The sequence below is a fragment of the Ochlerotatus camptorhynchus genome, unplaced genomic scaffold (assembly GCF_037179485.1).
Source record: "Ochlerotatus camptorhynchus isolate MF236.1 unplaced genomic scaffold, CSIRO-AGI_Acam_v1.1 ptg000646l, whole genome shotgun sequence".
NCBI lineage: Eukaryota > Metazoa > Arthropoda > Insecta > Diptera > Culicidae > Ochlerotatus > Ochlerotatus camptorhynchus.
In genome coordinates this window covers 370373-397394 of record NW_027041125.1, presented here as the reverse complement: position 1 = coordinate 397394, position 27022 = coordinate 370373, and the positions used below count along the sequence as shown (strand labels likewise).

The following is a 27022-nucleotide window of genomic DNA, read 5'->3' as shown; positions in this document are numbered from 1 at the left end:
ATTCATCAGGACTCCTCAGAACGATTCGGCCCTGATTTCCGATCTGGATCGAGCACGTGTTCTATAGCTTTGTCGAGCATTGTGGTGCTCTACCCCAGATAACTAAAAAGTTAATATTTAGATCACATCAACACAGGAACCATTAGGATGGTTACTTAATTATTAGAGACAGAGATCCGCAATGTTCAACGGAGTTGTAGAACATCTCATTTGAACAAATTTGCTCCAGGAAAACAAATTCTATCTCTAATGGTTCAGATGTTTTTAGTATGTAATGTAGGGTGACTCCTAAGAAATCGGGTTTTCAAGAATAACTTTTTATACATTGATTTCTCATATACAGTATGTTTGATTAGCATTTCCCTGGCTGAAATTGATGATTCTTTCGCTTTCCACCGTAATTATTGTTTTATTAAAAACTATTCACTCCACGCGGCACTTGCGTTTGTGATACGCACTAGAGGTTCACGCGAAAAGATACACTTTGGACACCACAAACCGAAAAGAGACAAAGTGGCATCTAAAAGCGAAGCGATATGCGACGGGGTACTGATTTCAACTGATTTGTATTTACATTGTATGTACATTAGGCTGTCCCATTTTTTTAGCAATGTTCACAAATTTTTCCTCCCCATCCATAATTCGCACTTCTTTATGCCTCAGTAGCCCTTTTCGGCACTGATGTTTTAGTTAGTAGCACTTTTCGATACAGCCATGACCGATCATAAAACGGAGCACCCCTATCGCCCATCCACATCACACCGCCTATTCATAATAGGTTACCGTTCAGCCGGCTTCCTTCCTCGCTCAAGACCATCAACAATATCGCTCCCCAAGCAAAGTTCTATTAAGTACTTTTGCTACCACAGTAGGTACGTACACCGTCCATCATACACACTCGCGTAAAATATTGCAAACGTGTGAGAACGTTACCACTTCGGGCACGAGACCAGGAGCGCCTGCCGCCCGTACGGCCAATCAGTTTCCTTCGTGAGTTCAAACCGTGCGGTCGTGGAAAATCATAAACCAGCAGTTTTGGAAAAGTCGGATTTTCCCTGTCTCACCCCCTTTGCACTATCGAGAGTAGTGGGTGGCGCTTTGCCCATCGCGCTGTGTTCTATCGGTACATATGTAAAACCTATCGTTCGATATAGATATAGCAAGCCTTCCTATTGGCACAAACAGTTGGAGCGCTACAGAGTGGGGCCCCAGAGAGTTGGCTTCCATCCATCTACGACGACGGAAGCTGTATTGCACTCGCTGCTACTACTGGAGAAAAATCAATGTCAATCGGTGTCAGTGAAAATTTCGAAATTGTTTGTGTGGAAATTTTGCCGATGAAATGGCAATTGGATTACATCGGATGTCTGGAAATCGATCAACCGACGCGCTGAGCTCTCACCGCAGCAAGCAGCTACGGAAGCAGACTTAATTTGAGTCGGAAATTGCGTTGATGAAATTCGGGATGTGCGACTCATCATTGTTCAGGTCTCAGTCGCAAAAACCCATTACATAACGAAAGTTCTATGTTTTACATGTGTGGAAATCGGTAATCGCAACCATCGGAATCGTGGAACTTTTTCCTCATTAATTCAAAATATTTACCTCGGATTAATTGCATAACATCAAAAAACAAAATTCCTCCCAATTTTCCGCCTCGCCAAAAACCTTGATGACGTCTGCTGCTGGTACCTCGGAGAAAAATGTGCTTTTCCTCGCATACAAGGATTTTTCCGGGCTCGGGTGAAAAGAAATGTTCAGAAGCGGTTCAACTTCGTGTAAGGTTAGAGTGTTAGTGTGTGCGTGTCAGGAGGATTCTGAATCCTGGTAACCAAAGTACGAGTATGAGTGAAAACAAGCTGAAAACGGATGGAAAATTCCACCCTTGCTGCGGCGTGCTCCAACAACGAGGGGTGCCCGGATGGGACAAGTGGGGTGAAATTCATCCCTACTCTCGTTCTTTCTCTCACGGGCTCACGTGCTTCTGCCGGTCGGTGGCGGTTTTGACGGTAACAGAGGACCATGACTCATACCGATCATCGCTGTGCGTGGGGTGGTCGGGCGGTTTCTGGTGAACAAGGGTAGCTGTGAAAACGTTGATGTTGTTGCGAAACGTGTGCGAAGGCGTTAGCGAGGGCTGGATTCTGCACCGCAACTCGGCCCGCGTGGGTGCTCTGCAGATCGCTATCAGACGGTGAACTCCGTAACGGTTCAGTTGACACTTTTTGTTTACCCATAGGGGGTGATATCTGCGTGCAAGATCAATGCAGGGTCAGCCGGAGAGCGCGTGATCGGTAGGCGGAGGGTGCCTTCGATGCCGTGACAATTTGTAGGGAAGATGACATTTGTTTTATGTGTTTCAGCGAAATAAATAATAGAAGGATGTTGGCGGTTCTTATACTGCTTCAAAGCTGGCCATATAGTTTAAAATGCAGAAATACGTTCGTTCGTTTATCCTTTATTGAACAGATTTTCAACCGTAGGCTGATTCATCTGTTATTCAAAATCACACCAATGTACCGGTAGGATTAATTTACCAGTTGGGTGATTTAATTTGCAATGATCAGTTCATAACGCAAAAATATGAGCCTGTGTAAAAATGCTAAACATTGAGGGTTCGCTCAAAAAGTTGAAAGATTATATCGGGATTACAATGTTTCTTTTTCAATTTCTTATTTGGCACAAAATTTCTTAACTTTACTGGTGATATAAACACCCATCCATGTAAACCTGCGTTTCTTATGACGCAAACTAACACATGCAAGAAGTATTGCTTACAAACATGGATGATTGCATACAATATTTGGAATAATTCATTAAATGTTTCATAACTTTACATGATCAATAATTTAACTTATATGATATATAATGCTCCATTTATGTGCATCATATTGAATAGGAATTGACTCTAATTTTTCGAACTATGTACGTCCTCACTGGGATGTTACAGTTGTTAATTGAGATGTGTCTAAGCCTGTACCATTTTGGCCTTAGTATTATTGTGTGGCTAGTACAATCTTACTTTATGCCCAGGGAAATCGAGAAATTTTTCACCCCAAAAAATTACTAGACCGGTCTGGGAATCGAACCCAACAACGTTAATCGTGGTCTTGCTTTACAGCTGCGCAGTTATTGATTCGCTAGTGTGAGATCTGTAGAGCATCTAGAATTGAAATTTAGATGTGTCGCCCACCTCGATTACCATTGAGGTAACTCTAAGACCAGAAGGTGCCGAAGAAACGTGCTCAACTTTTTGACTCAACTCTGGTACTCTCTTCGTTCCCAAGCTAATCGATGTACCCCTCGAAACATAGGAAAATTCACGAACCCCTCATATTATCTGTCAAACTTTCATGGCAAATCAAAACAAACATAGTGTAGTACTAGAATTTCGACTAGAATGGGGTACGTTAATCGATTAGCTTGGGAACAATGGGTCAATATGAGCCAATTTAAAATCGTTAGTTTCCACCGGTGAAAAAGGTGAACTTAAACCATTCGTGGCATTATTATTTAAGCGTGTAATCAATTCATAAGTTTAGTAAAATAAGAGTTGTGGCAAACAGTACTAGTTTTCTCATGCATTCTTACACGCCTAACCTGACATCTTGTCATCATAGTACGTTCAGACTATAGTTGATATCATGTAATATAAGCCTATACTACGTGATATCAGCTATAGTCTGAACGTACTATTAGCTTAAAGCTTGGTTTAGACAGGGCAAGTCAAACAAATTAAAGAAGAGGCAGATTATATCTGCCATCCCTCTTAACATACCACACGGTAAGAAAAGGACCCTAAATTGAGTTCCTTTCACTCAACACCTGGCTTCCGTGGGACTAGGTTAAATTAAGTTAAAAAAAAAACTAAATTTTGAGTAGTCCTGATCAATAATCCATTGAGTAAAAATTACCTTACGACCAATCGAATGGAATTCGTAAAATGTATACCAATTTATTACCCAACGTTGGAAGAAAATTTGTATAATTTTCTTTCTCTTTAGAATGGAAATCAACAAATATGCAGCAGAAGAAACAAATTGAGATTTTCTATAAACAAAACAATGGAATTAAAAACACTCACGGTTTTCGTTACAATTTTTCTTGTCATTATTTGCCTAACACTAACGAAGACTAATGCCAAAGGATGGTTTTTGGGCTGAAAGTAGACTACCCATGGACCAGTCGAGTCCTTCGGGTATGTCCCCGATCTGCACAGATAAAAATTCTGAATTTTAATTGTGATGTAAACATTCATTCACGTAAATTTAAATTTAATTTCACACAACCGAGCAACTTGTAAACAATGTTGTTTACAAAGATGGGCTTTTGTATACAATATTTGCTACATTGCATGAATTGTGCTAGAACTTTACATGATATATAATGTAAACTTATATGATATATGATGCTCCATTTGTGTGCATCATATTGAACAGAAATTTACACTACTTTTCGAACTGTGTGGTTCTTTTCTTAACCTGAGCGATTTGGATGGGGAAAGTGAAGATGTCAACTCCCCGTTGCTAACATTTCGTGGATAAAAGGCGGGCTCTTCTCCCCATTCATTGGGGCATCTTTGTATTGGATGGCTCGTTTTCTGACCAATTGGCTGATCAAGTTGTTGAAAGGAGATTCTTAACTGTCCCAAGGAAATGAATAGGTGAATTGCCTAACAATCCATCCATTTGTTTTTGGCCCGTCATACAGCGATTTGCTGATGACAATCAGAGGTTATTTAGCTTGATCAAGCTCAACAGTGAGGAGAGCCCACAGCTATCCGGACTAGCTTTCGTGCTACAATGAATAGCAGACCACTAACATCATCATCATCATCAGATGGCGATCTTCATAAAAAATACCTGGTGAACCAGAAGTCTTGGGCAAACATCTAGAGGGCTTAATGCAAATCTTATTCAAATGATTATACAGTCACTTCTACCTAATTCGATGTTGAAGGAATTTACCTCCCATGAAATTTGGGAAATTTTTTATGTGTATCCAGAGGATGTTATTGAGTTTGATTACTGATTTTGACTTGTTGGACAATAAAAGATCTTCAGAATAAAACCTGATGGACCAGAAATCTTAAACATAAAAAAAAAACTACAGAGGACAGCCCTATAGGGTTGTACGCAATGGTGACGTAAGACTACGTGGTCTTATATAATAAATGTTATTTGTTAACAGCAGCAGGAGCTTGTGTTTTATGTAGGAATAGGAATTTGAGCGGGGTTCTCTCTGTTTATACTCTTTAGTATGACTACGATTGCCCTGAAAAGAACCTTTTGATGTGAATTTTAGTTGGGACATGTTCAGAAATTTAACTAATTTGGGATATCTGGTGGCATGAAAAGGGCCGATGGTACACTTAAAGCCTTTGGCAGATGATGATGACGTGTAGGCAGCTGGATCAGCAAATCGGACCGGACAATACCATATTCTTCGGTTCAATGATTGGGTACTCGCAAGAGTCTCGGCCCGTCTGCTGTTCGACAGAGGTTGAACTGGTGTCTGCGACAGGTTGGAAGGTCGCAAAATATCAGTTTCCATCCAACTAAAGCTCCTCCCATTTTTAGTTTTTCTCGTTAAACTCCTTCTCTCAACAAGTTGGTAAATCTTAGCTTTTAGCAGAAAGACGCTTAACACTTTTTTCGGCGAACAGCCAAACAGGCGAACCAAAACCGGTGCGATGCTAGTTTTCATTGCTATGAGGGCGACTGAATTGAGGGGCTTAGACAATTTCCTCTTTTGATGACCATGGCTTCACTAACCTATTTCACACTATTTCTGCTATGCTCTTCTATCGTCCAAAACAACAAACGTATCAATGAATGTGTTTTCCGTCGAGTTATTAGCGAAACAGAAAGTCGATCAAAATCACTTGCACCCCTGCTTACAAGTTTGGTTACAAGATTACAACTCTGGAGAGCATTTTGTATGGTCATTGGGGGCGTGTGATTTTGAATATGTCGATGAGTGTGCAAAATGTTATGCAATTGCATCCTCCCTAATCGCACACGCCCGAACATCGGAGGCATATGCCACTTCAACTTGTTTCGTCTACTAATGACTCTCTGATGACTGTGTTGGGGAACCAGCATATGCATGTACGTAATTGGTGGATTTGTAAGTAATTTCAACGTTTTTGGACAATGCTTGACATTTACCACTTTTTCAAAGCTTTATTGTTGAAAATCAAAAGCATTGCATAAGATCATTTCCGATCGATTGGTGATAACATTATTGAAATTGGTTCAGCGGCAGCTGAGATATTAACGTTCAAAATCTTTCATAATTTCGTTACATGTTCCATTTTCGATTTTCACAAAGTGTACCCCCATATAGAAATCACAGTCCTACGTCAAAATCCTGAGGACATTATGAAGATTATTGATTACCTGTAAAAGTTTATGTGAATTTTGGTATCATGTGAGAATATGTGATATCTGATACACCTGATTAAAGGCATACCAATATCCAGTCGATTTTATGGAGAACTTCGATCTTCCAACGTGACATTATGAGAGAATATCTGAGAGAAGTGATTTAAATTGATGGAGAGTCAAAAATCTTCAGAAAAAATCCTAAGCAAACTGAAGTCTTAATCAAATCTCGATGAACATTTCAAATAGTCCTATCTGCTTTGATCGATTCTCTTCATCGACTTTCTCTTTTCATAACCACTGCTATGCAAACAGATTTTGCGCTAATTCTACCACATAGTTTGATAAAGGAGGTTCTTATCTAGCGTCTAAAACGTCAAATACAACAGGGAAAGGTTTTGCAGCTGAGCTTTTGACGAAAGAGAAAGTCGATGAAGAGAATCGATCAATGCAGATAGGACGTTTTGAAATGTTTATCTAGAAATATCTAGACCTCCCAGAAGTCATCAGGTTATTTGTTCAAGATTTTAGCTTGATCAGGTATTAATCTAAAGATCTTCTACTGCCCAACAATTCAAATCACATTTTTCAGTTATTCTGTCAGGTTGCTCAGAAATTATTCCATGGATAGGTAAATCCCCAAAAACTTCTCAGGATATTTGTACAAGATTTCAGCTTGATCAGGTATCATTCTGAACTTCAACTGCACAAAAATTCAAATAACAACTTTCAGATGTTCTCTCAAAATACCAGGTTGCTCTGATTTTTTTTTCCAAGTATGTTTAGGTAAACATAGATCTCAAAAAAGTCCACAAAATATTTGTTGAAGACTTCAGCTTGTCCAGGTAGCATTCTGTAGATTTTCATCTGCTAATCAATTCAAATCACGTCTCCCAATTATTCTCTCAAATACAAGGGCAAGTCAGCTGTACTCAGAGTAAATAGTTTTGCAGCGAGTAAATTTGAGCAACTCATAATTACTCAAAACTGATCAAAGTAGCATTGTTTTATTCAACATATACAACCCTTCAATGAAAAGTCAAAACAGACGTCATCTACCTACCTGAGATTTTAATCATTTGAGTTGAAACCATGCATTTGTTAAATTTAGTAACCGTTATTATTGTATGAAATTACTTGCAGGATGACTCATATCTGATAACAAATTTTTCGGTTCTATATGAAATCAATCCGTATTAGTCGTCAAGATATCGCTCGTAAACAGAGATTTGATTCTTCTGAAGACACAGGATTTATCTTAGTTAAAGTTTTCACTTATAGGCGGTTACAGAGTAGTCTAGGCTACCCTCGATTCGTGAACCTCAGCTGGTCTATCCAAACGCAAGCTCAAACGCAGTAAATTCCAAAAGGAATTCCGGAGAATTCCAGGAGAGCTCAGTGCTAAACTTTCCCTGTTAACTTGAACAATAGTTCCGGAAAATGTAATTTTCGTCAGCTGGAGATCCTTCTTGGTGGACGCCACTCTCATGCTACTCATGGAAATTCAGCCCAGTGCTAAATACTGGGAGAAGCAGAAACAAATGGTGCCACAAGCCACAATCTTAAAACAGCTACATTTTTTTCTGAAAATAAATCCACCCGGTGATTGTATCTGACGGCCAGCAGTCTTAAATAATCGTTCCAATCCGTGCATTCTGCAACACCGATATCCCGGACAGAATTATACAATCCAGCAAGTCCAGCATCACAAGTATCTTCAGCAAGAACTTCAGCACCATTTTCCAGCGGCTTATGAAATTATTGTGGAAATATATATCAACCTACTTCAGCCCAACGATGAAGACAGATTTCAACACAAAAATCAGGTTGCGATGGATACTTGGTGCTGATCAACGTGAGTTACTCAACATTAGCTCCGATTTTACTCATGATCAAAAGCTGTCTTGCCCCTTGCTCAAATACCAGGTTGCTAGGAAACTATTTCAAAAATCTCCAAGAAATAAGAGATTTCCTAGAAATTCTCAGGATATTTGTTCAAGACTTCACCTTGATCATGTATATCGAAGTGTGTGGTGTTCGAAGACGGACGTGATTTTTTTCTCTCGTCAAATATATTGATTGTGTTCCGTTTTTTCGTGTTTCGGGTAGTTTCGGTTGGAGTTTAGTACGATGTTACACAGAAAGTTTTCAAGAATCGCCAATGATGAAGAAAGGTCTGCTAAATCTGGAAAATTTTGAAACTGGTTAGAAGCCCAATCCAATGGAATCCCATGAATTTACCATAAAGGAATTCAAATAGAACAAGAAGCAGCTTTCAACATCACAAAATTTGTGAAAGCCATCCATTTTTATTTATTTAAACACTAACACAGACACTCACACACACATATACACATTTACTTTATTTTGACACATAAATATAACACAGCCAACGCTATCGTAAATCTGCCAACAACGTTTACCTTCCGACTAAAAAACTTCCAAACTCCTGTGACACTTACGAGAGGTCGTATAGTTATCTGCACCTCTCTTAAGTAAGTGTCCAACTAAAAATCCTTCCCATCCCCAGCAGTTGTAAGGACGTTTGACCAGGGCAGTTCTCGATTATTGGAGATACTGCTACTTCCATCTTGATATCAATCCCATATCTCGGTCAATACGATAACGGACGGAGATGGCAATACTCATATAAAATGGTCGAGGGCTTGTACTACCTACGAATTTGTGCAACTTGCTTGATGCTAATGCTAATGCTAATAATAACCTAACGAAGACTAATGCGAGGGCTAATGGAGCACGAACGGAGGCGCTGGAGCACAAAAAATGACAGCATCGACGGCAGCGCAGGTTGCTATTATTTTCAACCAAAAATATGTTAAAAGTACCCAACGGTGAAAATATGACGGTTGAATACTTTTAACTGAAAATTTAATAAGTGTTTTACTTAGAATCGCTGCGTGTTTTATTTAAATGAAATATATTGAAAAATATTTCAATATATTCTTCGTTAGTTACTTTATGCAACACAATTTACAAACATGTAACTTTTGAAGAAAAAAAATACAGAATGTACTTTATAATGATTAACAGAAAATTAACTTTAATTTAATTTATTATTACTCAATAGATGCGTAAATTTGAATCAAAGCCTTTTTTCTGATTAACTCAATGGCGGACCTCAAATGATAATAACACAACGTTAAGTTTTTTAAAAGCATTATTTTTTCTAACCGTGAAGATTGGCAACTGACAGGAAGCAATCTGTCAACACGCTGTTAGTCGTTATCTCAAATTTGAGTAATCAATTTACACGGCCAGTGAGAATCTTCCAAGAGAGAGTCAGTTCTATTCAGAGGTATGAAGAAATTTCTAAAAACTGCAGGATCTCAGCGATGAACAACTGAGTTGAAGTGACTCTCTGTCTGAGCTATTCTCAGTGTACATAGATTTGAGTTCACTAGAACGTTCTCGAGCAACATGTGAAAAAGGCATACAAGCCAAACGTAAACAATGCCTTCAAACGTCGATAAGGTTTTGCACCGTCGAGGTTAACCTCAATCGGATGACAGTTCAGTGGTACGTTTAGTATTTACGTGGACTTAACCTACTAGCACAGACAAACAGACATAACACTCGTAACTTGTTCATCGAACAAGCATTTAACGGACAATTTAAAAGTATCGCAGTTGGTAGTACCGCCACCTGTGGCGCGCATAGTCAATTCCCTTGCGTTTGACGTTTACTCACTACCGCCATCTGTTCAGTGTAGTGACCACCACAGTGTACTCAACAGATGGCGGCAATGTTTTTGCGACGATGTTTTACAGTCAGAAATATTCAATGTGTTATGTCTGTTTGTCTGTGCTACTAGTGTGAATTTTCTCGATAATTTTGCAGACTGCAGCACAGTGGGATGAAATCAAATAAAACTGGAACATGGCCATTTGTGACGAAACTAATAAGTGTAGCATTTGGTGTCTACGAGAATAAAGAGAGAAAGAAGGATTAGTAATTTCTATTTAATTCCACTACCTTATTTGCTTATCCTTGACAGATACGCGTTTTTCGTCTACAATGTGTAGACTTCTTCAGTGTCTTGTACTAATACTCGACAAGACACTGAAGAAATCTGCACATTTTAGACGAAATACGCGTATCTGTCAAGGATAAGCAAATAAGGTAGTGGAATTGAATGGAAATTACTATTCCTTCTCTCTCTCTTTATACAGGTATTCCACTAAGCCGCCTACATTCATCAGGGTCTACTAGAACGTTTCTTCAATTCTATAGTACTTTTTGACGTAGGACTACGTCTGTGCTTTCTATATAGGAATACACTTTGTGAAAACCGAAAATGAAACATGTAACAAAATCATGAAAGATTTTGAACGTTAATAACTCAGCTGCCCCTTGACCAATTACAATAATTTTATCTCCAATGGATCAGAAATATTGCTACGCATCTGTTAAACTTTATCAGTTTTCAAAATGTCATTATTGAAAATTGCACGAATGCGCAATTGTTGCTATGATAATTAAAATTATCATCGATTGCCTGCGAAAAGCGATTTCCCTAACACAGATTTCAAAGTTGAATTCCATCCGGTCTCACCAAACGATGTTTATTCAATCACCGCGGGGTGAGTGGTGGTTTTCTTCAGTACACAACGAAAGGATCCCCGCAAGCAACTAGCTATCAAGGCTGCCCTCAACCGCTGATCGGATTCAGTCCAATCACCGTGTGTGGTGGTGTCCGGCCGTCGGCATCTGCAGCGGCAGTGCTTTTGGCGCGTTGCGTAGAACGTTGTTCTTCAGCACACAACGAAAGGCTGCCTGCAAGCACATCTAAGCTAAGCGCGTCACCTCCATTCCAAACAACATACAGCGCACCAGCATCATATGTGTTTAACACCCTAATACCCCATACAGACTATGGTTTATATCATGTAATATAGGCTGTCTTGCAATGAGCACTCATACATCTAGTTTTCACTAGAAATCCTATGTATGAGTGCTCATTGCAAGACAGCCTATATTACATGATATAAAGCATAGTCTGTACGGGGTATAAAAGCTCAGCATTTTCAAGACCACCATAAATTTGTTTTTTCTTTTTTTTTTTTTTTTTTATATTAATTTATTTGATAAGGCTCAACCGAATTAACTTTACAGAGCCGAGTATTCTTGTTCACTATACAATACATCTTAAAACTATAGTCAAAAGGTACAACACAATAAACATTTTATCTTCCGCTATCCAATAAGCCTCCTCCACGAGAACAGGAGCCGCTTCCAGTGGTTTACTTGTATGGCAGAGCCAACGAGGGTCAGAGCGCTTCCATTGCAGCAATGGACGCAAAACGTGGTCAGCACTCACACATTCATCACGAAACTGTTGCTTTCCAAAGTCGACGACGCATCGACTGAAAGAACTGCTGATGAAGAACAATGAGGAGGACCACACAATGGTTGCTGCCGAGTAAACAGACGATCGTATGACACACATTGAGAGTGGTCTGCTTCTGTCGACAGCCGAGTGAACACTAACCATAAATTTGTAAAAGAGTATATTTTGGACATTTATCAAGGTAATCAATCGAATGTCAGTTCCCATATCAAGATAGAGCTGGAATTAGGGCGTAACAGCTTTTGTAAACAATTACTTCTTTCGATTATGTCTTGAAAGTCAAAGCTCACCCAGGCAAAATCGACATCACCAACAGGTACGGTAAGACTTCCCCTACCCGGCGGTAATGTTGGTTTGCGTGGGCGCGCCTTGAGTTCCTAAAAATCATCCAGAGAAGTCATTGTTTACAAAGGCTGTTTAATTCCGGCTCTATCTAGATATGTTTTAATCTAACATACCATGTACCTTAAGGCAACATAGGGGGTGCAATTTCAAAAACCAAAGTCGGTCGCGGCATGAAACTGGTCTTATATTGATCCAGAGATGATGTTTTTTTTAATTCTTAATACGCCAATCCATAGGAATTTTTACAACGATTCTGTTAAAATTAAGACATAATCATTTTTCAAAATTTCACTATTGATAATGGCACGAATGTGTGACTGTTGCTATGAAAATTAAAATTATCACCGATTGCCTGCGAAAAGCGATTTCCCTAGCACAGTTTTCAAAGTTGAATTCCATCCGGTCTCACCAAACGGTGTTTATTCAATCACCGCATGATGAGTGGTGGTGGTGTTCTCCAGTCACAACGAAAGGCTGCCTGCAAGCAGTAAACTGCAGCTCACATGAGCATCCATAGAAGGAGGAAGAAGCCGCAGCGCTATTGATCGGAATCAGTAGCTTTTAGTGAGTCGTTGTGGGCCATCTATTTCAAGCGCGTCATATTAAAGAGTATAAAGAGAGAGAACTCCGCTTAAATTCCTATTCATACACAAAACACAAGCCCCTGCTGCAGTTAACAAATAAGATTTATTATATAAGACCACGTAGTCCTACGTCACCATTGCGTACAACCCCATAGGGCTGCCCCTTGTAGTTTTTTGAGTGGTGAAAATTTTTTCTTAAGGGGAGTATACACTAAGATGTAAAAGAACTTTTTTATGTCTTGTTAAAATCGATGAACATCTATGGAAACCATCTATGTCCAAGACGACAATTTTCTATTTCTCAAGTTGACGAAGTTATAGGGTGAAAATGGAGTACAAACGGTAGTACCCCCTTCAAACTCGTTTTTGAACATAACTATTTTTTCAATTTTTTCAATGCTCTACAAAGTTATAATGGCTCTATAAATGCATATTTTTGCTGAAGAAAACAAATCGCTATCTCTTCGGTTTAAGGATTTACGTCCGTTTATATAATTTTTGAACGCTATATTTAAGGAGCTGCATTTTGTTTAGCAACTTATACCCTATTGTGACATATACAATTCATAGGGGGATCCAAGGGGATGCCTAATGAATTTTCTGTCATTTTTCTTTAGAGCACGACACACTAAATGGATGCTTCCATCCCTTAAATTACATCCCTCAACTACTGAAAGACTCTATAATAAATACAAAAAATCCCTTAACTACATTTATAATCAAATAATCATCACATAGGCGTATGTGCAAAGTACACTCCCACGCCCTCGGCACTAATCTCACCAGTTGACGTCATACATTTGACCATTCATGTTTTTTCTTCACGAAATCAACCATCGAAAAGCCATCCACCCTCTCGAAAACCAGTTCAATAATCAAACAAGATGCAAGCCAAAGACCTACATCAACCATTCACCATCCTCTACAATTTAACTCATTTTCCAACGAACGAAACAATTGCCCTTCTTCATTCCTCTGCTAACCTATACATAGCAACACTGAACTACACCAGCTTGCTACCACAACTAGTGTGCATCTGACGTCGCTAGACGACGACGTCAGATCACATTTCGCGAAAAATGCCACCGGTAGCGCGGCAGGCGAAAAATGTGCTCCTCCTGCCGAAGTGGGTGGATGGGTGGGCGAAAAACGTCAACGACTGGCGCCTTTTTCCTCTCACCAGCACACTCAAGAACTCAACGAGGATGAACCACTCTCTCTCTCTCTCTCTCTCTCTCTCTCGCTCTCTTTCTCCATTATCTATGAAGCGCATCCTAGCAGTTTTCGGGATGAACCATCATTCGGTCGGTCCTTTATGGTAGTGGTAGCGCCAGTCGAACTAAAGGGCTGGTTCCGCTTAGTGACCGACAAAACAGCCCATCGGTCTCCATTCCGTAGTCAACCTTCGATCGTGCTGGTCGGTTCGGAAATTTGTGAAGTGGTTTTGTTTTCATTCCACCACACCCCCGCGCTCTACGTCGCCGTTTTGCCCCATTCGAGGTCGCCGAGGAAAAGCTGATGAGTGTGTGAATATTTATGTTTTCTTGCTGCTGAAAAAATACAAACTTGCAAGTACATAAATACACAAAACAGCGCGGGAAAGGGGCATTCTACCCCCCACTTTTCCAACCACCCCGAAGCTGTATCATCCAACCCAGTCAGTGGGTGGAATTCGTGCGGAGAACTTAATGGAAACAGACACGGCGGCAGGCAGATATCGATTTTTCCAACCCTGAGAACGGAACACGAAGACACGGCGAATGGAGAAATGTTGGAAAGTGTTGGGAAAAGTGACGTGTGAGATTTCCGGTGCAACCTGTGTGCCGTGGTGCTAAGTTATGGTGTGCCCATATGATCAGAACTCATGAATCAATTGGGGGAGCGGCGCGGAATTGGAATCGAAGTGCCGATAGTGTTGCATTGATTGTTTAGTGATTGGAATGAATTGAGATTGATCACCCGGTGGCGGTAGATGTGTCTGTGTGTGTGTGTGCGTGATGGGTGCAATTGGAAAGTAGGTCTCAAATAGTTCTGTCCAAGGGGAAATTAAGCAATGGACAATTTACGTTTGATGCGCTAGCTGGTTGGAGAGAAATTGGATGCGAAGGATTTGTTTGCTAGCGCAACCAATCGTATCGGGTTCGAGGAAAAATGCCAATTTTTCAGAATGAGATGATGCAGCTTGATGTCTGTGTTACAGTTGGAAGAAAAATGTGACGTATTAAAGGGCTGGCACGTTGTCTCCCCTTAAATGAGCACGATGTTGAAATATCGTCGAAAATCAAAAATTCTTTCATAATATAAATTCATACGCATATACATTTTTTAATATGCAGATAAGTATATGTTGTTTTAAAACCACAGTGCATCCCGGAGAATTCGATGAGAGAATTTAAAACAAGAATTTAATTTAAAAAAAAACAAGTTTTATTATCAGATTTGATTGGCAGCCACTTACAAATCGTGATGATATTTATAGAAACAATTATTATTTCTAGTATTGCATAAAGAATCTCCAAATTTTTGTGAAACGTGAACCCTTTGCCATTGGGATACTGAGAATAATGAGACAATTAAAAAAATCCAGGCGAACATCTTTAGTTGGTACTGGCTGAGCTGGGCCTTTGTGTTTCTTATGCTGAAGTTCCTTCTCTATTCCTGAGTTACTAGGTCTTCTCCACCCATGTGCGCATTGTATTCCCTTACAGCTTTCGAACATTGTATAGATGCTCTTTTATGCGTTTTCTTGACATACCGAGTGTTTGTGCTGATTGGTTCTGCTCCAACATATGTGGACAGCAAGTTGACGGGTTTGTTGTCCTTCCAAACTTTTGCACTTACGTTGACATCATCTACAGTTGCAAGGCACTTCTTGTAAAACCCTCTAGGATTATTCTTCTTCATAACCTCCTTCTTCTCTGGTAGTTTAACATTGTTCAATCGATTCACCCTAACTGTACCGAGAGAATAGATGCCTTCCTTGGCTAGGTGCGTTACAAGAGGAAGTGAATTGTAGAAATTGTCAAAGTACAAAATATGGTTTATATTGAGTGGCACGATTCGGATCAGCCTCCAAACTACATTTGCGGTTTCATCCATATTTGACTCGCCTGGTAAGAGATGTGTTTGCCTACCGCTACCGGAATAAACTTCGAAGTCATGAGCAAATCCTTCTATGCTACAAAGTAGATACATATTACAGCCCCATTTATGCGGCTTGTTCGGTAAATATGGCTTCAGTGAGCCATTTTTGTGGCACACATTTTCTCATCGATGGATAACATCTGTTCGTATCTTGTAGAGTTTGTCATGTTGAGAATTTTCCTGAAGAGCAGAGCCGATTTTCATGAAAGCATGCAGTGGCATAGTTGTCTCAATAGGATCAAAGCCATATTTGTAACTCCAATATGAATTCATATTTGGAACAGTATCAACCGAGCTGAATATCAATATTCCCAGATATTTGTTTACATCGTTTCTGGTGATGCCTACATTAGCATTAGCTGCATAAACATTACTTTCGTGATCTTATTTTGATCGAGGGCCATATTTCCGTTTCTCCAGATAGATTTAGTAGTAGTCCTTTCGGAAGGTTTGACCAAGGGTCCAGCTCGTTCATTCGGACGGAATTTTTCATCAGAATGCTCTTTTGGAACAGATGCTACATCCTCGTCATCTTCAGGTTCCTGATGGAAGTCCTCGATATCCTGAATGAGTTGGTGTACCGATGTATAGTATTCATGCTCATCCTCAACATCTGACTGTTCGAAACCATCCTCCGAGTCATCTAGATTCCCTAAATATCGCAGAATATGTTCGTCAACAGAGCACGTCATGTTTGCGTTTATTAATGTATTTGATAAGGCTCATTCGAATTAACTTTACAGAGCCGAGGATTCTTGTTCACTATACAAAACATCGTAAAACTATAGTCAAAAGGTACAGCACAAAAAACACTTTATCTTCCGCTATCCAATAAGACTCCTCCGTCAGAACGGGATCCACTTCCAGTGGTTTCGTTGTATGACAGAATCGTCAGAGCAGAGCGCTTCCATTGCAGCAACGGACGCAAAACGTGGTCATCACTCACACACTCATCCCGAAATGGTTGCTTTCCAAAGTCGACGACGCAACGACAGAAAAAACTGCTGAGGAGCGAGACGGCTAATACATAGGTGCCACAGTCGGAAGAAGTGTTAGTTTGTTTACTTAAATGAACCATGCCCATTTTGTTATGGCATGTTTGCTATAAGAAATGCGCCTCGTGTTTATTAGCGAATTTCACATCAAAGATTGATTAATTGAGTAGGAAATCAGTTTGGCACGGCATTTGTGACCAGCATACACCTTCCGGTAGTATGAAACAGGTCAAAAACTGTCCAAATCCGCAGATAAACATTTTTGTTTTGAATTTCTGTATAGACGGATTTCACGCCAACTCGTCTTCGGAGTTGGCAGCACCCTCTCAGAACCTTATGAAACTTTGTGGGTGTGGAGACTTAGCAATTTTAAGCAACTTTGAGTACTTATTTTTTTCAAAATTTATCTCGCCTAACATTTGATAAGGGTCAAAGTTTTTTGTCGATTTTTTTTTTTCAAATCGATATAGCTTAAAAATGACAAGCCCTACAAAATAGTGATGTATGGCGAACTTTTAGCAAATAATCTGAAATTTTATAAAAAAATTTAAATAAATTAAAAAATTGGTTTCTACACTCTAAAAAAATATATTTAAAAATTAAAAGTCATTTTCCCAAAAATGGTACCCCTCAGATTTGCTTGATATTTTTTCTCATGAAAGGCAATATAATTACCTAACTTTTCTTCGTACATCGCAAAGTGGGTGCTTTTAAGGAAAAAAAGTTGTTCGAACAACAACTTTTTCATGTTAATTTTTTTTTTAGCGTGTTTCACTCAAAGTCGAATAGTAATACGCGCACAACCTTATTAAAATCCGTTGAAACTTAATGAGCATAAAGATTTTGACCTTTTGATAATCTGGGCGTGTTTAAAACAAAAATCTAGCCTAACATTTGAAAGGGCCTAATACAGAGGATTTTCCTGCATTTCGAATGGTGTTTTAATAAATGAAAACTCTAGTGCATAATTTATTTTCCTATAATTCTTCATACATAATTTGAGTTTTTCATTGATTATTAGTCTATCGGAAACAGAGTGAAATTTTTCGGAGTTTCCTTTGAATGTGAAAATCGCTTAGTAGAAATTATGTTTTGAGAAATAGGTACAAAACAATGAAATTTTTGTGTACCAGGTATAGTTTTTACATGACTGAACAGCTCCTTGAGTTCATCGGACATCTTTGTGTATTGATCATTTGCTATGCTTGTATCTGTTTGTTTAACTGCCCAGTCATACAGTTCTTGTGGAGTTGTGATTGTGTTTCCATAATCTCGAGCAAGACTTGCTCTCTTTGCCATTCGTTTGAGAGTTCCTCCAATTGCGTCACATGGGCCTTTCCCATGAGACGTTGCGAAGAAGTGCCATTCTGCTTCCAATCCATACTTGGACTTGAAGTTGCACAGGCTGGCAAAATTCTTTTTATTTTTGTAATGAGCCGCTGCTCCATCTGACATGAAAGTAATTTTTGTGAAACTAATAGATTGTTTAATGAAATCTAACAATTTTGATATAAATAATTGAACTGCTATTGTATCATGGGTCAATACTTCTGAAATAATAATAAAACTTAAATTTTCCAACTTGTTTTCTTTTATGTAGTAAATTTCGAAAGGATGTATCGTAGCTTGATTATTGTTCCAATGATACCCCTGTGCTGAGTTTTGAATAATAAATGAATAATTTTCAGAAAAGTCGCAAATCACTAAAATTTCACCGTTTTGAAGAGATTTTTTTTTATTACTTAGGTAAGATGATTGCTCTTTATGAATAAAATCATGGGTTATGAGCTTTTCAACTTTTTCCGTCAAATATTGAACAAACTCATCTGCAGGTTTAATAATAGTTTCCAAATTACAACGGTCGGTAGTCAACCACTGTTGAAATAAAACTTCTTCCATATCATCTGCTTCTAATACTGATGTAAGTTCCCTCACGATACTATCTGTGGAAATGCATTCTTCACATGTACGATAAAAACAATATATGGTTCTAATAGGACTACTGCAAAGTATTTTGTCTGCAATTTCTTTATATGAATCAAATTTTACACTATTAATAATCAATTTAACATTTTCATGTATAGTACAGACACATACATTATGTGTACCAGTACTATCCAACAGTATGCAATGCTTTGGTCGGAGCTGAGTGAACGAAGTAAATCCGATTTTAACACTTTTGTATTTCTCTTCAAAAATCATAAAAGCCTCTTTAAGAGACATCATCAATAAACGTTTCTGAACATGCTCTTTATATCCATTTCGATATTCAGAAACATAATCATTACTTCCTGGCATAGGCCTACTAATATCATCACTGTCAAAGAAAGTTAAAACAATTTGTTTTTCAGTATCATTAAATCCATGACCACTTCTTGCTTTCTTACTACAAAGAATACCTTGTTCTCTGACTAGCCTTTTCATCTGTTTCACTGTATGATGGGGTGCATTAAACTCATTAACTATTTGATTCACTGACCATGATTTAGGGAGCACTGATAACACTTTTAATTTGTCATTTGTACTCGTAGAAGGCAAATTAAATTTCTCCTTTAACTGCATGATCATTTCGTCAAAATCATTTGATTTGTTGACATCGTCTGAATCCATCCCAAATATATTTTTACGCACTGCCTTTGTGATCTCTGCAGATTTTTGAACACGATAATTCATACTTCTCATACTTCTCAATGAAATTGGTGATAACTGTAAGGTTGAAGCTATACAATTGAATTGTTCCACATTATATGGACCTTGGATCTGATCCGCTGATGGGATTGATTCTAGCGATGGATCTGTATCTGTAAAATTAAAGAAAAGAAAAAAAATATTACCACACATTAATATATAACGCTGTTAAGGTGATAGTACCATGAACGGGGGTGGTTTTGATAATAGGGGTAACTTTGGTAATGCAGCTAAGCCAAAAATTTATGACTTAAGGCACATCGTACGCAATATTTTGGATAGGAAACCGATGTTCCCTTCCAAAATAATGAATACGAAGAGCATTAAGTCATAACTTTTTGGATTAGCTGCATTATCAAAGTTACCTCCATTATCAAAGACATCCCCGTTTACGGTACATCGAAGCCGCATCTGAATTTTCCCCATGTTTGTGGAGCACGAGCTGCATAAACCGCATATCGTACAGTCGTGAAAATTTGATAGATTGTTCACCGAGGTTGGCCTACCAATCGATCAAATTTGTACGATAAGCGGTTCATCCAGCCCGTGCTCTAAAAAAATGTTGAAAATGAAGTTGTATCTTCGATGTACAATCCTTAAACCACACAGTTGAAACAGTTAAAGTTATTATTATTTACCTAGTGTATCATCAAATTCCTGATGTTCTGATTGCTGATGACTTGTTGATGGTTGCGGCTCTTCAAACTTCCGAGCATGGCTTGATTCTTTTCCATCCGATCGCCTCTTTTTCGGGAGAGGTGTCCTATTGTGCACTAAAATTCCACGACACGATTCACAAATACGCATTGTTACATCCAATTGATGATCAAAGCCCCATGAATGTATTTTCTCTATGAGACTTGATGATAAATTACGTAAATTATTGCGGCTGCAATTGGGATTGTTTATGTTGGCACTACATTGCACCCTTTTAATAATCAATTCAGCAGATTTTTCCATTGTTGTATATATAAACACTTTTTCGTTTCAACAACTATGCAGCACTACACTTTCAACAACTATGCACTACAGCAACTATGAGCATTGTTGTGATATCACCAAACTTAAATATTAGATTATGTCGGTAGAAACAGACTGCGGTGCTTTAAGTTTATACCTTATATCTCTCATGTGACTACCTGCGTTGTTATATAACTGCTATATAGCAGGTAACTTAACGATTATTTTAGGCATGCCTTAAATAATCGTTAAGTTACCTGCGCTATTATATGTATTCACTTGAGAGATGAGGTATAAACATATATGCATATTGCTTACTAATGGACACACCTAATACATAAAAATAAATGAATGATTATTTTTCTAATTAAATTAATCACAAATACATGAATTGAAATCTTTTCATGAATAAAACATACTAAGTGATTTTTACTTAGTTTACCTGTTGATTTGGAACAATTTGAGGGCGGTTTTATAGAAGTTGGATAGAGTGTATGCATATATTATAATACAATCCATCACAGGAAAGTGCAAACCATGCTGAGATGGCTGTTCCTCATTAGAACGTTTTGTTCTGAACTCTTATTGGACGATTTGCAGGTAACTTCTCTGTACCCTTTTCAAATGTTAGGCTAGATTTCGCCCAGATTATCGAAAAGTATACCCATAAAGTTTAATCGAATTTTAATAAGGTTGTGCGCGTATTACTATTCGACTTTGAGTGAAACACGCTAAAAAAAAATTAACATGAAAAAGTTGTTGTTAGAACAACTTTTTTTCCTTAAAAGCGCCCACTTTGCGATGTATGAAGAAAAGTTAGGTAATTATATTGCCTTTCATGAGAAAAAATATCAAGCAAATCTGAGGGGTACCATTTTTGGGAAAATGACTTTTAATTTTTAAATATATTTTTTTAGAGTGTAGAAACCGATTTTTTTATTTTATTTAAATTTTTTTATAAAATTTCAGATTATTTGCTAAAAGTTCGCCATACATCACTTTTTTGTAGGGCTTGTCATTTTTAAGCTATATCGATTTGAAAAAAAAATCGACAAAAAACTTTGACCCTTATCAAATGTTAGGCGAGATAAATTTTGAAAAAAATAAGTACGCAAAGTTGCTTAAAATTGCTAAGTCTCCACACCCACAAAGTTCCATAAGGTTCTGAGAGGGTGCTGCCAACCACTGGATGAGTTGGCGTGAAATCCGTCTATAGCAAAATAGTGAACTTTTCGTGAAAATTAACGGCAAAGAACTCACCAACACTGGGCAACTGTGAGTTCCTGCCCACCTGTCATTTCCCATCTCGGCTGAGGAGGACCACACAATGGTTGCTGCCGTGTAAACAGACGATCGCGTTACATACATCGAGAATGACCTGCTTCTGTCGACAGCCAAGTGAACACTGAGCATGTCATGTTTACCTGTTGGAAATGGACATTAGATGCTGTGAAGCTGAAATGTTGTTTTAAAACAACAAACATAATTTTGATGAAAAACCATAACTATCACAGTTTCTTTTACAAAACGGTAATCACTTACTTTAGATAGAGTAATTTCCGATAGTTTAGTAATGTTTCCTTAGTACCAACCTGTTAAAAATTTCAAAAAATAATTAAAGAAAGTCAGCGTAAGTCGAACGTACCACTTTTCGATGATTTGGCAGATAAAATCACTTTGCGACAGTGATTTTTCCCTTTATTAGAGAGACTTTCAGCCGTGGGCTGGTTCGTCTCTGAAACCCCCATAAAAAGGTATTTCTAGTTAGAAAGGCTGGGAGTTCCAGAAGGGAACTCCCCAAATTACAGAGTTTGGTGTAGGGGATCCCGGAAGGGGGTCTCCAGAAACAAGTGAGGCCCCAGAGGGGGTCCCCTTAATACAGAGTGGTTCTCTCGCGACAATGCTTCCAGTTGTCATGTTTTGTTGATTGAAGCCAAGATACTTGTTCCATTGTATTCTTTTTCTAATAGTAGTACAATTCTTTCATTTTGAAACGTACTTTCGTAATTTGTTTCAAAACAACATTACTCATTTAAGGGATAAGGATACGTTGATTAAAATCTGACGATATCAACTTAGCGCTAAAATGAGCTACAAATTAGACCGCAATCGATACCTATATGTCTAACAACTTGTGAATTTAACAAAATGACTAAACATCATCAATGGCAACTTTAAAGAATTGTAAAACTTGTGACTTGAACTCTGAATTTTGATGCGTTTGATATTATCATAATTGGTGTATTCGAAAACGAAAAAAGTAAAATAAAGGAATTTACGTAAACATTTACTCGCTGAGTGCTGCTCTGTCAACTTTAATCCATGGGTTTGCAAAAACTGTTGTTAAACAATTTTACAACGCTCTAACCATCTCAAGTGAGTGTGGTTACAACTCGGCAACCTCTTGCTATTTGACAACCTCTCAATTTAAACTGCATGTCCAACAGCTGAGATCTCATATATCTTTAATAAAGAATGAAAAACAAATAGGGTAGACGTACCAGTTATGGCTATACGTTTCCATTATGGTATGTTCCAATTATGGCCTATGGAATTCCATACTCCATAATTGGAACACGCCATAATGGGAACGTATAGCCATAACTGGTACGTCTATCCTAATCGTCTATTTCACTAATAAACGTTTCAGAAATTTGTAGTCCCATAACCTTCAGTTTTCTTAGATCAGGCGGGATCATGGATTTTGTTCTCAATTGAAATTTCAGAATCTTGAACTTTATTCTAACTTCTAAATTAGAACAGTGTAGGGGTCCTGACAAATTTAGTATGTCTGATTTAACTAGATTATTTCTTTGGAACTTATCTCAAGATATCTTTAAAAATGTCTCATGGATTTTCGTCGTGATCATTCTAAAATGTATTCTGAGTCATTTTCAGAACTTCGCTCAATAATCTTATGTTAATCTCAGTTATTCTCCATATCTTGGAATAGAACGCATTAGAAATTCCCTCCAAAAACTCTGGAAATTTACTTCACATATATTTTCGTATTCGTATTCTCTTTGGAAAGCTCAAGAACCAAGGGATTTCTCTTCCTTAATCTTCCTAGTGCATTGGGGTCAGTTTTGACCTGGAAATACTTTGTATTTTTTTTCCTATTGCTTTGAGAGCATAAGCATGGGCATGATTGACCGCCCAAGGATGCAACTCTGTTATTTTCAGATCAGCTGTAATTACACAGAGAACCAATAGACGTTGCTTGGGACTAGCATTCATCCTCAATGTGTCTGGTGATCTAAAATTAGGCAATACCAGCACCGGTCACGTCCGAATGCTGGTCAACAAAGGAATGAGAGGGAAATATGTTGACGTAATACTTGCTTTAGCCGAGAACACTACTGCACATCCACGAGAAATCAATGGGATGTTGGATAAAAGGGTTGGGATTGCAGCAGGATTCGTTTTGGTAAACGATATGCTGTATTGATGTTCTAACGATTCCATAGCGCGAAAGAGCTTGGGTTTGAACCCATGGTCTTCTGCTCGGTAAGCCAAATCGGTTATCACTAGGCCACCAAGCTCCTGTTACTATGAAATTAGGAAAATCGACGAAAGTTTCACTCAGTCTAGGAGTAGTACAATGAGAGTGAGTGAATCCAATCTTTGCTTTTCTCATATTCGGGACCTTTGTCCTGGAAAAACCTAAAACAAATCTGGAAAAACATGTGGTAAATCTACTCATCGCTGCACTTTATGTGATTTATGAGTTAATCAAACTCAAACCTGGGTTGCTCCCAGTCGCCGTGTATGACGGTGACTACGACGGTGCCTATGACGACAAAAACAGCGAATTTGGAACTTACCATTTGTTTAGGATGTAACACCTTTGCCCGTCACCTCCTTTGGATCTTCATATCAGCTATCTGTCACTGTTTGTAAAAATATCTGATAGCAATTACCTTTGTCGTCATACTTCCTTTAACGAAATATAATTTTCTTGCATTGTCATGGTCATCTGGGAGGAGGTTCACGTCTAGTGCTTTCCCCAAAAACCGTTCGCGGCCACCAGCTACCGCCCGTCCAGTCTTGAACGTACCCAGCTAGACATCTTTCAGATTGCTCGTAATCTCCGACACCAGCGAGAGACCAGCAGCCGAGCACTTTTTCAAGCGGAAAACCTACTGGTTCACGGTAACGTCGGCCACCGAATCACAACCAAAACTCGCAACGGACACATTATCAGCACTGTCCCGGGCCAATTCGCCAACTGGACCGGGTTCAAACTCGCCCACGGTGACAAGACTCTCGATAGAACTGCATGCCGAAAGTGTGGCATCCGAACTCGGAGAACCGTGCATTACAGCACAATTTCATAAACAGTTAAAACACAATTACAGCACAAACTAATCTCGATAACTTTTTCAACGGGACGAGGGAAAAAATTACCCTATCTGATAGTAGTGCTAGTATGCGTGGGCGAGCTACCAGTTACGCCAAATCGACGATCAAATTCATTGTTTACAAAAGCTGATACGTCCCTTTGAAAAATTTATCGAGAAATCTCGATAACTTTTTCAAAGGGACGTATCAGCTTTTGTAAACAATGCATTTGATCGTCGATTTGGCGTAACTGGAAGCTCGCCCACGCATGCTAATGCTACCATCAGATAGGGAAAATTTTCCCCTACCTGCTGGTGGTGTTAGTAAGCGTGTGCGAGCTACCAGTTACGCCAAATCGGCGATCAAAGGCATTGTTTACAAAAGCTGATACGTCCGTTTGAAAAAGTAATCGAGAAATGATGTTTAATGCAGAAGAAAAACACGTAGCAAAAAAATAAGCATGTCAGATTTCAAGCGCGGCTTACTGCGATTACTCTAATCTTTTCCTAATGCTTTAGAAAAGTTCAACTCATAAAATAACAATAATATTTGGAAATATGTTCAGAGTTCCCTGTAAATTCGTTTCCTTGGAGCTAGGGGCAAGACAGTTTTCAATCGTGAGTAATTTTTGAGCAAAGCTTGAGTTACTCTAAGCTACTCACGTTGCTCAATAATGAATATCGTTGTCAAAATGAAAATTTTTAACGCAGCAAGTCAGTTGAATAGGTTATACAGTGACCTGGTTGAGGTGGACTGATCATTGAACCCACACGACCGTTTTAGGTAGTTCAGTCCTCCGCCGATACGATGATTTTCTTCGGCTAGTGAGAACGGGTGATATCTGTTCTTAATGGCAGACGTTAGTGTGTTTGGAAATAATACAGCATGGAAAAATTAAAATTGATGCAACTTCGTTATTTTTTGAGTAAATACGAGTAACTCACAGTTACTCAATGTAAATATATTAGCTCAAAGTATAACTGACTTGCCCATAGCCTTGGAGCTATCTAGCAAATTTATTGAATTTTTCTTAGAAATTCACTTGATATTAGCCTGAAATTCTGCGAGGAGTTTTGTAGGGCTTTTTCAGAAGTATTTGCTCTTGGAATTATTTTCGATATTTTTTTTTGAGCTCTCCTCAGAAATCACTTTGATAGTTTGATTGATATTTAAGTGATTTTTAGTACTATTTGGTCATTAGGGGTAGTGTCTAGATTTTCATATCATATGTATAATGGGATATCACCAATACACGCAGAACAAATTGATCTTACATCCGATGTAAGCTTGGATTTATCTCATCCTTTACGTATGTTTCATACAACAAATGTAATGGCAGTTTTTGCAAGTTTTTCAGGAATGTATATGTTATTATAAAACTTTCGTGAGATAATTTTCTAGACGCATTGTTTTTGGGGAAACAAACTTTGTTCGAAAAATATGCTAACATAAAAATTACAAATATACTTTTAAAACCTGTCGGTGACTATATTACAGTTCTTTAATAGAATCTTACATTTCCCTATTAGGTGTATACTTGTCATAGGCTTCACTTGAATTCCCTTACGAATTCCCTTAAAATGCTTCCTTAAATTCCTTCAGATTTGCTTTAGAATTCCCAGGAATTCATCTAATAATACCTTTAAGTTGTTTCAGAACTAATTGCAGTAAATTTTTAGTTCTCCATATATTTTAATTGAAATACCTCGCAAAAAACCTGGAACTTATTTTTACAAAAATTTCCTCAGAATTCTCCTCAAAACTCATTTGGGATTCTCATAAAAAATTCAAAATAATTGAAGAATTGTGTCAGAAATCTCAAATTTTGTTCTCACAGGAATTTATTTGGGTTCAACATTTTTTTTTCTTCGATGATGACTGATTATTATCCCTTCTCTTGAAATGGTTAAAAATGAATGAACAGCACTCGACTCTTTGGCAAACAAATTACAAAGTTTACAAATATATTATAATTGAAAAATTACATTCAAGTTTAATATGTGATAACCTTATTCGTCCATATTTCATTTGCTGCTTGTTCTCTTTTACAGACGAGCAAATTTTCTTTGATGGGACTGCTCTAAGCTCGATGATTTGCTTTCCCAAAATATAATTTTTTTGATGTATCCCCTGTATTTAGAAAATTAAGGTTTATCACTTTGGAAAGCAATCAAAATTTTATTTTATTCTGTTTTAAGGATTTTTCCATCT

General features: G+C 38.2%; 1 protein-coding gene across 13 annotated transcripts in view; it reads left to right on the top strand.

Moving 5' to 3' along the window:
* The first annotated feature begins 1000 nt into the window (after positions 1-1000).
* LOC135714435 (sodium-dependent neutral amino acid transporter B(0)AT3) overlaps positions 1001-27022 on the top strand; it is a 128737-nt gene continuing 102715 nt past the window's right edge. For 4 of the 13 annotated variants that reach the window (XR_010518823.1, XM_065237810.1, XM_065237812.1 and 1 more), the window contains exon 1: positions 1001-1123. The gene's annotated coding sequence lies outside the window, so the exon portion shown is untranslated. The other 9 variants (XR_010518824.1, XR_010518827.1, XR_010518829.1 and 6 more) reach the window with 9 other exon arrangements.